At 44.3% G+C, this 11,699-nt stretch overlaps 1 protein-coding gene across 1 annotated transcript in view; it reads right to left on the bottom strand.

Moving 5' to 3' along the window:
• The window catches only part of IQCK (IQ motif containing K), a 150,051-nt gene that overhangs the window by 32,776 nt on the left and 105,576 nt on the right, over nt 1-11,699 (bottom strand). The gene's annotated exons all lie outside the window — the stretch shown is intronic.

Raw genomic sequence — 11,699 nt, 5'->3', positions numbered from 1 at the left:
CTAAAAAAATACAAAAATCTAGCCGGGCGAGGTGGCGGGCGCCTGTAGTCCCAGTTACTATGGCGTGAACCTGGGAGGCGGAGCTTGCTGTGAGCTGAGATCCGGCCACTGCACTCCAGCCTGGGCAACAGAGCCAGACTCCGTCTCAAAAAAAAAAAAAAAAAAGAATATATTTTACTTGGCCAGGCATGGTGGCTTACGCCTGTAATCCCAGCACTTTGGGAGGCCGAGGCTGATAGATCACCTGAGGTCAGGAGTTCGAGACCAGCCTGGCCAACATGGTAAAACCCCCTCTTTACTAAAAGAACAAAAATTAGCTGAGCATGGTGGCAGGTGCCTGTAATACCAGCTACTTGGGAGGCTGAGGCAAGAGAATCGCTTGAACCCAGGAGGCGGAGGTTGCAATGAACCGAGATCACGTCATTGCACTCCAGCCTGTGCAAACAAACAAACAAGAATATATCTCACGTAACCTAAAACATTCAAAATCTTATTACTTCAACATGTAATTAATATAAAAATTATTATACAGGGCATGGTGACTCATGCCTGTAAATCCCAGTACTATGAGAGGCCAAGGCAGGAGGATTGCTCAAGCCCAGGTGTTCAAGACCAGCCTGGGCAACACAACGAGATGTCATCTCTATAAAAAATAAACAAAATTAGCTGGATGTGGTGGTGAACGCCTGTAGTTCCAGCTACTCAGGAGGCTGAGATGGCAGGATTGCTCGAGCCTGGGAGGTTGAGGCTAAAGTGAGCCAAGACTGTGCCACTGCACTCCAGCCTGGGTGACAGAGTGATATCCTGTCTCAAAAAAATAAAAATACAAAATTTATGAATTATCTCACTTTCTGTTTTACATGCTAAAGTCTTCAATACTGTGTGCTTTTGCACTTAAAACATACTTCATTGGCTGGGCGTGGTGGCTTACGCCTGTAATTGCAGCACTTTGGGAGGCCGAGGCAGGTGGATCACGAGGTCAGGAGATCGAGACCAACCTGGCTAACATAGTGAAACCCCGTCTCTACTAAAAATACAAAAAATTAGCCGGGCATGCTGGTGGACACCTGTAGTCCCAGCTACTCGGGAGGCTGAGGCAGGAGAATGGCGTGAACCCGGGAGGTGGAGCTTGCAGTGAGCCGAGACCGCGCCACTGAGCCTGGGAGACAGCGAGACTCCATCTCAAAAAACAAAACAAAACAAAACAAAAAACTTCATTTCAAGTGTTCAACAGACACACGTAGCTGGTGGTTACTACACAGAACAGCACAGTTCTAGGTTCACCACAGTTAATGCATTAACCACACTTCTATTTAACACTGACTGCTTACTTCGTACCAACTTTAGTGCTCGATGTTGAGATTAAAGAGATGAATAATAGTAATCGTAACAATAATTATTTTTATTTTTATTATAGCTCATATTTATTGAGCATTTATCTCCCAGGCATGGTTTGAAGTATCTTACAAATTTTATTTCATAGAGATAGAGTCTTGTCATGTTGCCCAGGCTGGTCTTAAACTCCTGGGCTCAAGCCTTGGCCTCCAAAAGTGCTGGGATTATGGGCGAGAGCCACTGTGCCTGGCCAAATATTTTACAACTTTTTTTTTTGAGATGGAGTTTTTGCTCTTGCTGCCCAGGCAGGAGTGCGATGGCACAATCTCAGCTCACTGCAACCTCCACCTCCTGGGTTCAAGCAATTCTCCTGCTTCAGCCTCCCAAGTAGCTGGAATTACAGGTGTGCACCACCAGGCCTGGCTAATTTTGTATTTTTAGTAGAGACAGGGTTTCACCATGTTGGTCAGGCTGGTCTCGAACTCCTGACCTCAAGTGAACCATCTGTCTTGGCCTCCCAAAGTGCTGGGATTACAGGTATGAGCAACTGCTCCTGGCCTATTTTACAAATTTGAATCACTAAGCCACACCGATAAGGCAGGAATGGTTATCCCCATGTTACAGATGAGATAACTGAGTTTTAATGGTTTGCCAAGCCGTATTGGAAATGGTGGAGCTGGAATTAAAACTTGAATGGGGCCGGGTGCGGTGGCTCATGCCTGTAATCCCAGCACTTTGGGAGGCCGAGGCGGGCGGACCACAAGATCAGGAGATCGAGACCATGGTGAAACCCCGTCTCGACTAAAAATACAAAAAATTAGCCAGGCGCAGTAGTGGGCGCCTGTAGTCCCAGCTACTCAAGAGGCTGAGGCAGGAGAATGGCGTGAACCCAGGAGGCGGAGCTTGCAGTGAGCCGAGATCGCACCACTGCACTACAGCCTGGGGACAGAGCGAGACTCTGTCTCAAAAAAAAAAATAAACTTGAATGGATTGATTCCAGCTGCCCTTGAGAAACTTCAAGTGTAGGAGGAGACACAGGAATAAGATCAATAAGGTATGGTAAGAGTAGGGAAATTGGTGAGTGCAAGGAAAAACAGAGGGGGCATCTAACCCAGCCTTGGAGAGGTCAGAAAACCCCTGGGCTGTTTTGAAGGATAAACTAGAGTTTGCCATGGGAAGAAGGGATGGAGTGTAATGGTGTTCCTGGGAGGGATACTAGCCTCTGCAAAAGGTGCAGAAGGGTGAAACAGTCTTGGATGATCCAGGAACTCCAAGGTGAGAAAGTAACAAAGGGCTCAGAAAGGCCACAGCCACTCACATCCTTCCTCTTCCTGATTCATCTTTCTACCTCTTCACTTGCCAGAGGAGCTGCATCTCACAAAGCAGAGTCCAAGACTGGAAGGGAGTGATTTTATATATGTGGAAGTGTGTCAACTTTATCTTGAAAGATAAGTTAAAGTCACAAAAGAATGCTGCGAGACATACCAAGAAATGAGAGCCAACATTTTCCAAAGAAGTCCCTGACTCAGCTCTCTAGATTAATTATTCAATAGGGCTACTTTGGGGGTACCCCTTATTTTGGGGGTCCCCAACCCCCACAGCCACAGGCTGGTACTGGTCCATGGCCTGTTAGGAACCAGGCAGTACAACAGAAGATGAGTGGCGAGTGAGCAGTGAAGCTTCATCTGCATCTGTAGCCACTCCCTATTGCTCACATTACCACCCGAGCTCCACCTCCTGTCAGATCAGTGGCAGCATTAGATTCTCATAGGAGCAAGAACCTTATTGTGAACTGCCTATGTGAGGGATCTAGGCTGCGTGCTCCTTATGAGAATCTAACTAATGCCTGATGACCTGTCACCGTCTCCCATCACCCCCCAGATGGGACCACTTAGTTGCAGGAAAACAAGCTCAGGGTTGCCACTGATTCTACATGATGGTGAGTTGTATAATTACTTCATTACATATTATAATGTAATAATAATAGAAATAAAGTACACAATAAATGTAATGTGCTTGTATCATCCCAAAACCATCCCCCCACCCCAGTCCCCCATCCATGGAAAAACTGTTTTCCATGAAACTGGTCCCTGGTGCCAAAAGGTTGGGGACCACTGTCTTAATCAGCTTATTTATTTATTTTTAAGAGGGAGTCTCATTTTGCTGCCTAGGCTGGAGTGCAGTGGTGTGATCTCACCTCACTGAAACCTCCGCCTACTGGGTTCAAGCAGTTCTCCTGCCTCAGCCTCACGAGTAGCTGGGATTACAGGCATGCACCACCACATCTGACTAATTTTTGTTGTTTTAGTAGAGACTGGGTTTTGCCATGTTGGCCAGGCTGGTCTCGAACTCCTGACCTCAGGTGGTCTGTCCACCTCGGCCTCCCGAAGTGCTAGCATTACAGGCATGAGCCACTGCGCCCGGCCAGCTCCATTCATTTTAAATGAGGCAGTAGCTGTGTATTCTGGAGGAACAGTTGCCTGAACTGGAATGAGCATGTAGAACTGAGGCAGTCACATCCCACATGCCCAGGTCAGTGCTTCCCTCTCTAGGCCGTGGTCCCCTCCTGTCTCTCCAGGGACCCCAGGTGCCCAGAAGGGTGGCCTCCTTGCTCCTCCTCTCTTCTTAAAGTCACAACTCAGACCTGCTGGTCTGATAGTCAGGAACTACTGTCTCTCCTGTTGGGAGGGATGCAGGGCAAACTGAGGCAGAAATAGCAATCTGCCAGGCCTACAAGACCCAGCATTTAAGAGAAACTGGTGAAGGGAGCGCAGGGTGAGAACAGACCAGAGAGCCAGGCTTGTCTAAAGGGATCGGCTGCTCCCCAGCTCTGCTGACCATGGGGATGCCACCAAGCCAGAGCTCGATCTCTTGCTTTTTCAGATCACCACTGGATCTTGGGACTTCCGACCTTGGTCCCTGGGCTTCCTACCGTGGTCACTGCTATCTTTTGAGGGTGCCCAAGTCTGGGCTCCCAAGTTTCAACTTGCTCGAGTCACCCACACATCCACCATCTTAGGACACAAACACAGTCCCCAAAGGGCGAGACTGAGCCAGGTTTCACCACCAGCTACCTCCAAGCCCCAGAACTACCATTCCCTCTCGCCTCTCCCCTGTTGATAGAGGGGCCACCTCTTCCAACTCTCTTAATCGTTTTACATCAAAGAGCCTTATTGCCCTTTCCTTCCACTGAAATTTTATCAGATTCACAAGTAACCTTAGTGATTTTTTAAAAATTTGGTCAAATACACACAGCATGAACTGTACCATTTTAATCCTTCTAAAGTATACAGTTCAGTAGCATTAAGTTACACTTACAATGTTATGTGACCACCACCATTCTCTTGTTGCAACACATTTTCATCAGGCCAAAAGGAAATCCCAGATTCTTTAAGCAGTGAATTCCCATTCTCCCCTCTCCCTGCCCCAGCCAACCATAGCCTCTCTGTGTCTTTAGATCCACAGTCTCTCTGGATTTGCCTGTTCTGGATATTTCCTACAAATGGAATCATATAATCATGTGTCCTTTGTGTCTGGATTCTTCCAGTCAGCATATCATATTTTAAGGTTTATCCAGATTGCAGCATGTATCAATACTTCATTCCTGAATAATATCTATCGTATAGGCATGCCACATTTATTTTTATCCATTCATCACTTAATGGAACATTTGTTTTGCTTTTTTTTTTGAGACTCTGTCACCCAGGCTGGAAGGCAGTGGTGCGATCTCAGCTCACTGCAACCTCCGCCTCCCTGGTTCAAGCAATTCTCCTGTCTCAGCCTCCCGAGTAGCTGGGATTACAGGCACCTGCCATCACGCCCAGCTGATTTTTGTGTTTTTAGTAGAGACAGGGTTTCACCATGTTGGCCAGCTGCTCTCGAGCCCCCGACCTTGCCTTGTGATCCACCTGCCTTGGCCTCCCAAAGTGCTGGGATTACAGGTGTGAGCCACTCCCCGGCCTTTTTTTTTTTTTTTTTTTTTTTGAGACAGGGTCTCATTCTGTCGCCCAGAGTGTAGTGCAGTGATGCACGATCTTGGCTCACTGCAACCTCCACCTCCCAGGGTCAAGCAATCCTCTCACCTCAGCTGGGACTACAGGCACACCACTGCACCCAGCTAATTTTTAAAATTTTTGCTTTTGTACAGACAAAGTTTCACTATACTACCTAGGCTGGTCTCAAACTCCTGAATTCAAGCAATCCTCCTATCTCAGCCTCCCAAAGTACCTGGATTACAGGTGTGAGCCACCGAGTCCAGCACTTAATGGAACATTTGAGTTGTTTCTACCTTTTGGCTATTGGGAACAGGACTACTATGAACATTTGCGTATGAGTTTTTGTTTGTTTATTTATTTATTTATTGAGATGGAGTCTCGCTCTGTTACCCAGGCTGGAGTGCAGCGGCATGATCTCGCCTCACTGCAACCTCCACTTTCAAGCCATTCTCCTGACTCAGCCTCCTGAGTATCTGGGATTACAGGCACATGCTACCATGTCTGGCTAATTTTTTATATTTTTAGTAGACACAGGGTTTCACCATGTTGGCCAGGCTGGTCTTAAACTCCTGACCTCAGGCGATCCACCTGCCTCAGTCTCCCAGAGTGCTGGGATTACAGGCGAGTTTTTGTTTAAATACCTATTTTCAATTTGGAAGGGGAGCTGTTGACCTAGAAGTCAAACTTCTGGGTCACATGGGTAATTTTACATTCAACTTACTGAGAAAACAAACTGGTTTTCACAGTGGCTGAATCATCTTATATTCTCACCAGCAATGAATGAGGGTTCTAATTGAACCACATTCTTGTCAACACTTGTAATTTTCGATTTTTTTAATTTTAAATTTAAATTTCATTTTTAATTTAATTTAATTTTTTGAAATAGGATCTCGCTTTTTTGCCCAGGCTGGTCTCAAACTCCTGGGCTCAAGTGATCCTCTCACCTCATTCTTCTGAGCAGCTGGGACTATAGGTGTGTACCACTGTGCCTGGCTCTGTTTGTTTTCACTATAGCCATCCTAGTAGATATGAAGTGGCATCTCACTGTGGTTTAAATTTGCACTTCTCTAATGTTTAACGACATCCAGCATCTTTTCAGGTGCTTGTTGGGTGTCTGTATATCTTCTTAGAGAAATGTCTATTCAAGGCCTTTGTCCATTTTATTTGTTTACTTTTTTTCTCCCTCCACTTCCCTCTTTGCCCTTTTGAAAAGTGGGTTGCTTGTCATTTTGTTGTTGAGTTGTAAGAGTTTATTATATGTTTTGGACACTATACCCTTCTCAAATATATTATTTACAAGTATTTTCTGCCATTCTGTAGGTTGTCTTTTCACTCTCTTAATAGTGTCCTTTGATGTAAAAGGTTTTAAATTTTGATAAAATCAAATGTATCTTTTTTTTTTTTTGAGACAGAGTTTCCCTCTGGTGCCCAGGCTGGAGTGCAATGGCACAATTTTGGCTCATTGCAACCTCTGCCTCCCGGGTTCAAGTGATTCTTGTGACCGGGAACCAAGAGCATGATCTCAGCTCACTGCAACCTCCACCTCCCAGACTCAAGCAATTCTCCTGCTTCAGCCTTCTGAGTAGCCGGTACTACAGGCACCCACCACCACGACCGGCTAATTTTTGTATTTTTAGTAGAGATGGGGTTTCACTATGTTGGCCAGGCTGGTCTCGAACTCCTGACCTCAAGTGATCTGCCAGCCTCAGCCTCTCAAAGTGTTGGAATTACAAGCATGAGCCAACGCACCCAGCCCCTTGTGGAATTTGAAACAAAAGAATAAGCAGCAAAAGCTACCGTGATAGGTCCAGATCCACCAGTGGTGGGGAGCCCAGCCTTAACAGACTCACCATCATGTACATCCTTTAACGTTTCATCTCTCTGATCCTGTTCTTCTATAGCAAAGGCCTCCAACAGATTTTGATAACTAGGAAACTTGGGGAGAAATATTGGGATTGTGGTGATCTCAATCCCTTTCCTCCCAGAAAATTCTAGATTTTTTATGCCAATTGATCCAATGCCACCCCAGAGCTTTACTCACCGAGAGGAATTTGGATAGATGGTCTTGTCAAACTCAAGAAAAATAAAGTCCTTCCTATTACTACTTCTTCCAGAGCATAGGGTGCCTCACTTGTTTTAAGAAAACCATTCAACTGATTTTTTCCTCCCAAATAAAGAAGATTGGTTGTTTTCAGCTAAACTTACAAATGGAAGTTTATCTTGCTTAATAAAAAGAAAATACACAATTTATCTCTAAATATATATAAAAAATGGCCGGGCACGATGGCTCATGCCTGTAATTCCAGCACTTTGGGAGGTCGAGACTGGCAGATCACCTGAGGTCAGGAGTTCGAGACCACCCTGTCCAACATGGTGAAACGTCGTCCCTACTAATAATACAAAAATTAGCTGGGCGTCGTGGCACATGTCTGTAATCCCAGCTACTCAGGAGGCTGAGATAGGCAGATCACTTGAACCCAGGCGGCCATTGCACTCCAGCCTGAACGACAACAGTGAAACTCCGTCTCAAAAAAGAAAAGAAAAATGTATATATGTAAAACATTATATACGTGTATACACACACACACAAAGTAGTGTGTCATGCAAATGTCAGAGAGGAAAATCAGCTCTATATTAATGTCACAGAACATGGGATAAGGCCCCAAACCTTTTTTTATTACAAACCAATGTTTTTACAGTATTTCTTAAAGTCTTATAAGAATCAGGCATCCTAGACATCTCTGATCTGGGTAGGATGGGTTATCATATCTTACTAACCATAACTTTAGCTGTGATCTCAGCAACCCAAACCCTCCTAGAGGCGAAGGGCAGGGGAGGAGGCAAACAAGGGATTAACCCCAACTTTCCCACAGGCTCGTGTTTATCAGGATCTAAGCACACAAGAATCCCCATACTTCTGGACTGCGACAACTGATAACCTTCATGAGCATAAGCCCAACGGATCTTCTGAATCATTGAAGGAAGGTCTAGTTACAATCAGCAACTTGACTATGTTTTATCACAGTCAAATTCTTTCTTTACAATTGGTTTACCCTTAATGTTTGGAAGGACATACAAGGTGGGTTCGTCATCAGGGACTATCACTTTTTAGTCCATATTTTTCTGGACTGGATTGTTTGGGATATTTACAATGAGCATGTATTGTTTTAGGAATACAAGAAGTGTTTAAATTTTTAAGTTAACAGGTTCTGAGAGGCAAATAAAAGTCCTTTAACTTATAAATAATTAATTTTTCCTATAATCGTTTGACTCTCCATTACCTAAATACTCAACAAAAAAACAGAAACACCCATTTCCCCATCATTCTGGAAGCCTGCAGTTGTTCATAGGCTTCTGCTGACCAGTTTAGCGTGATTTTGCTCTGTCTGGCCAGAGACCCTTTCATCTTTTCCTTAATTTCCTTCACTTTGAAGGGAGGACTGCTATTTACCCACGGAGAATACAGCAGCCATGTTAGTTCATTACCAGGGAAGCCTGGATCTCTAGAGAAGGCTTTTGTGAGCCCTGGGGAAAGCATGCACCCATTGAACTGGGCTAATCCCAGTCATTATCATCATGATTAGGGAATCAATTTCAATGGCAGTGGTTGTGCCAATCAGCAAATACCATGGAGTGCAGTTTAATGTTTAACACATAAACAATTTCATTGCCAAACAAAGCCTCCCTTACTTTGTTTCTACTTTTATTTCAAAAAAGCTTTCTTTTATTTTTAAAAATTACTGTGTGGAGTCCATTTGCTCCTCCAAGACGGGAACATAAATAGGGTATACGTTATTTATGTCAGTTTTTTAAAAAAATGCCTGTGACACCATCAGATTCTCCTAATTATAGATTACCCTGATGGAACCCAGTACAGGGTACCATATTGGTTTTAAAAGCCAACCCTGGATCCGATAGCCTGAGGCTGAATTTCAGCTCCACAAATTACAAACTGAGGAGCCTTGGGCAGGTTCCTTAAACTCCCTGAGCCTCAATGTTCTCACCTGTAAAATGGGGATAATAAAAATATTTTTTCGTTGGGTTGGTGTGAAAATAAGCTGAGATAATACATGCAAAGTGCTAAACCAGTGTCATTACACATAGCAAGCTCTCACTGTTAGCAATTTCTTAAATCAATTGCTAAAGTAGTGAGAATCACCTGGATTCAGCTCTGAGGCTGAATCTTACAATTGCTATTAATACATGGAACTGGCTGAGGGGCTAGTGATTCAGAAAACTGAAAACAAGGCTCCTCCCAAGGGTTTACAAAGTGTTGAATATATAAATGATTTCATAATTTTATACTTTTAGGCATTAGCCAGACAGCAGAAAAAGTGTTGGCCAGGCGCGGTGGCTCACGCCTGTGTAATCCCAACACTTTGGGAGGCTGAGGCAGGTGGATCACCTGAGGTCAGGAGTTCAAGACCAGCCTGGCCAACACGGTGAACCCTCCATCTCTACTAAAAATAGAAAAATTAGCTGGGCATGGTGGCACGCACCTCTAATCCCAGCTACTTGGTAGGCTGAGGTGGGAGAATCGCTTGAACCCGGGAGGCGGAGGTTGCAATGAGCCGAGATTGCATCACTGCACTCCAGTCTGGGTGACAGAGAGAGATTCCATCTCAAAAAAAAAGAAGTGTTGCTGTGAGGTGGTGGTTGCAGGCAGAGAAGAGGAGGGAGACTGTTGCCTGAGACTCTGAAATTACCCATTGTAGATCTAGACTTCTAAATTCCTTAGTTGTTTTCTCTAATTCTTGGCAAAACAGACAAAAACCTAGCAACAGCCTGGATGACTGAGGATGATTCCCAGGGCTTTTTCTAATTGCTCTGGAGGAAGGCAGTTCATATATTACAGTTGCTGGAAAGAAGCTGGGGAAACAACATAATGGTCAGGCCTCTTCAGTCATGTTCACAAGAGTGAACCCCCGACTTGGTGTGAGATGCCTCATAGAAGGTTTTTAGTATATCTTTGCTAATGATGTGGCATACTGATGATTATACTGAAGGATTTTATACTCAAGAAAAGCGATTTCAACATAAAGGAAATATATGTTTGCAAAATCTTTTTCAATGACCTTATATTAATAAAATATTCAGAGTTGATAACTCTCTTGAATTCAACTTTGTAAGGAAGCTTTGTGATTTCTCCTTAGATCTCTGGCAAAATGAAACAAAACAAAAGCTAGTTTTCATTCTGATGATTATTAGTGTTCCTTATTGTCTTAAGGATCTAATGTTTGTTTTTGGTTTTTGAGACAGGATCTTGCTCTGTTGCCCAGGCTGGAATGTAGTGGCACAATCGCGGCTCACTGCAGCCTGAAACTCCTGGGCTCGAGGGATCCTCCCACCTCAGCCTCCCGTGTAGCTGGGACTACAGGCACAAACCACTATGCCTAGTTTTGTTTTGTTTTGTTTCTAATTGTAGAGATGGGGGGGGGGGGGTCTCACTATGCTGCCTAGGCTGGTCTTGAACTCCTGGGCTCAAGCAGTCATCTCACCTCCACCTCCTAAAATGCTGGGATTATCAGCATAAGCCACTGCGCCTGGCCTTTAAGGATCTAATTTGTAAAAGCTGTAGATATCACCTATTCCCTGGTATTGTGGAAGTGTTAGCTATTCTACTGCGGAAGGACAGTAGTCCTCTTAGAGTTACTTGGGGCTTTCAGGGAGGTTTAGAAGTGTGTTCTAGAGCAGCATTTTTCAGTCTGTTGTGTCATATTAGTGATTGGTAAATTCAGTTGGTGGCTGGTGAATGACATTAAAAAATATGATCAAATGGAAAACAGAGAAAATGATAATTATTCCTTTATCATTAAGGACCCTCTCTAGGCCAGGCGTAGTGACTCACGCCTATGATCCCAGCACTTCGGGACGGTGAGGTAGCTGGATCACTTGAGCACAGGAGTTCGAGACTAGCCTGGGCATTTTAGTGAGACTTCAGCTCTACAAAAAAGCTAAATTTTAGCCAAGTGTGGTGGTGCATGCCTGTAGTTCCAGCTACCCGGGAGGCTGAGGTGGGAGGATTGCTTGAGTCCAGAAGGTCGAGGGTGCAGTCAGTGTGACTGCACCATGGCACTCCGAGCTGGGCGGCAGAGTGAGATCCTGTCTCAGAAAAAAAAAAAAAGGACCCTCTTTATTCCTAACATGTTCTGCCTTAAGTCTATTTATCTGATCTTAATATTACTATATCACTTTTCTTTTGGTTAGTATCTGTGTTGTCAGTCTTTCCCCATCTCATTATTTTCAGTCATTCTGGGTCATTTTATGTGCCTCTACCTCCAGCATAGAGGCAGATTTCTTTTTTAATTCAATCTGAAAACCAGAGAAGACTTCATTCTATTTACATTTATTGAGATTAGTGATATGTTT

This window comes from Rhinopithecus bieti, unplaced genomic scaffold (assembly GCF_001698545.2).
Source record: "Rhinopithecus bieti isolate Rb0 unplaced genomic scaffold, ASM169854v2 scaffold_1918, whole genome shotgun sequence".
Taxonomy (NCBI): Eukaryota; Metazoa; Chordata; class Mammalia; order Primates; family Cercopithecidae; genus Rhinopithecus; species Rhinopithecus bieti.
Note: the sequence above shows the minus strand (reverse complement) of the source record. Positions and strands in the feature narration are given on the sequence as shown.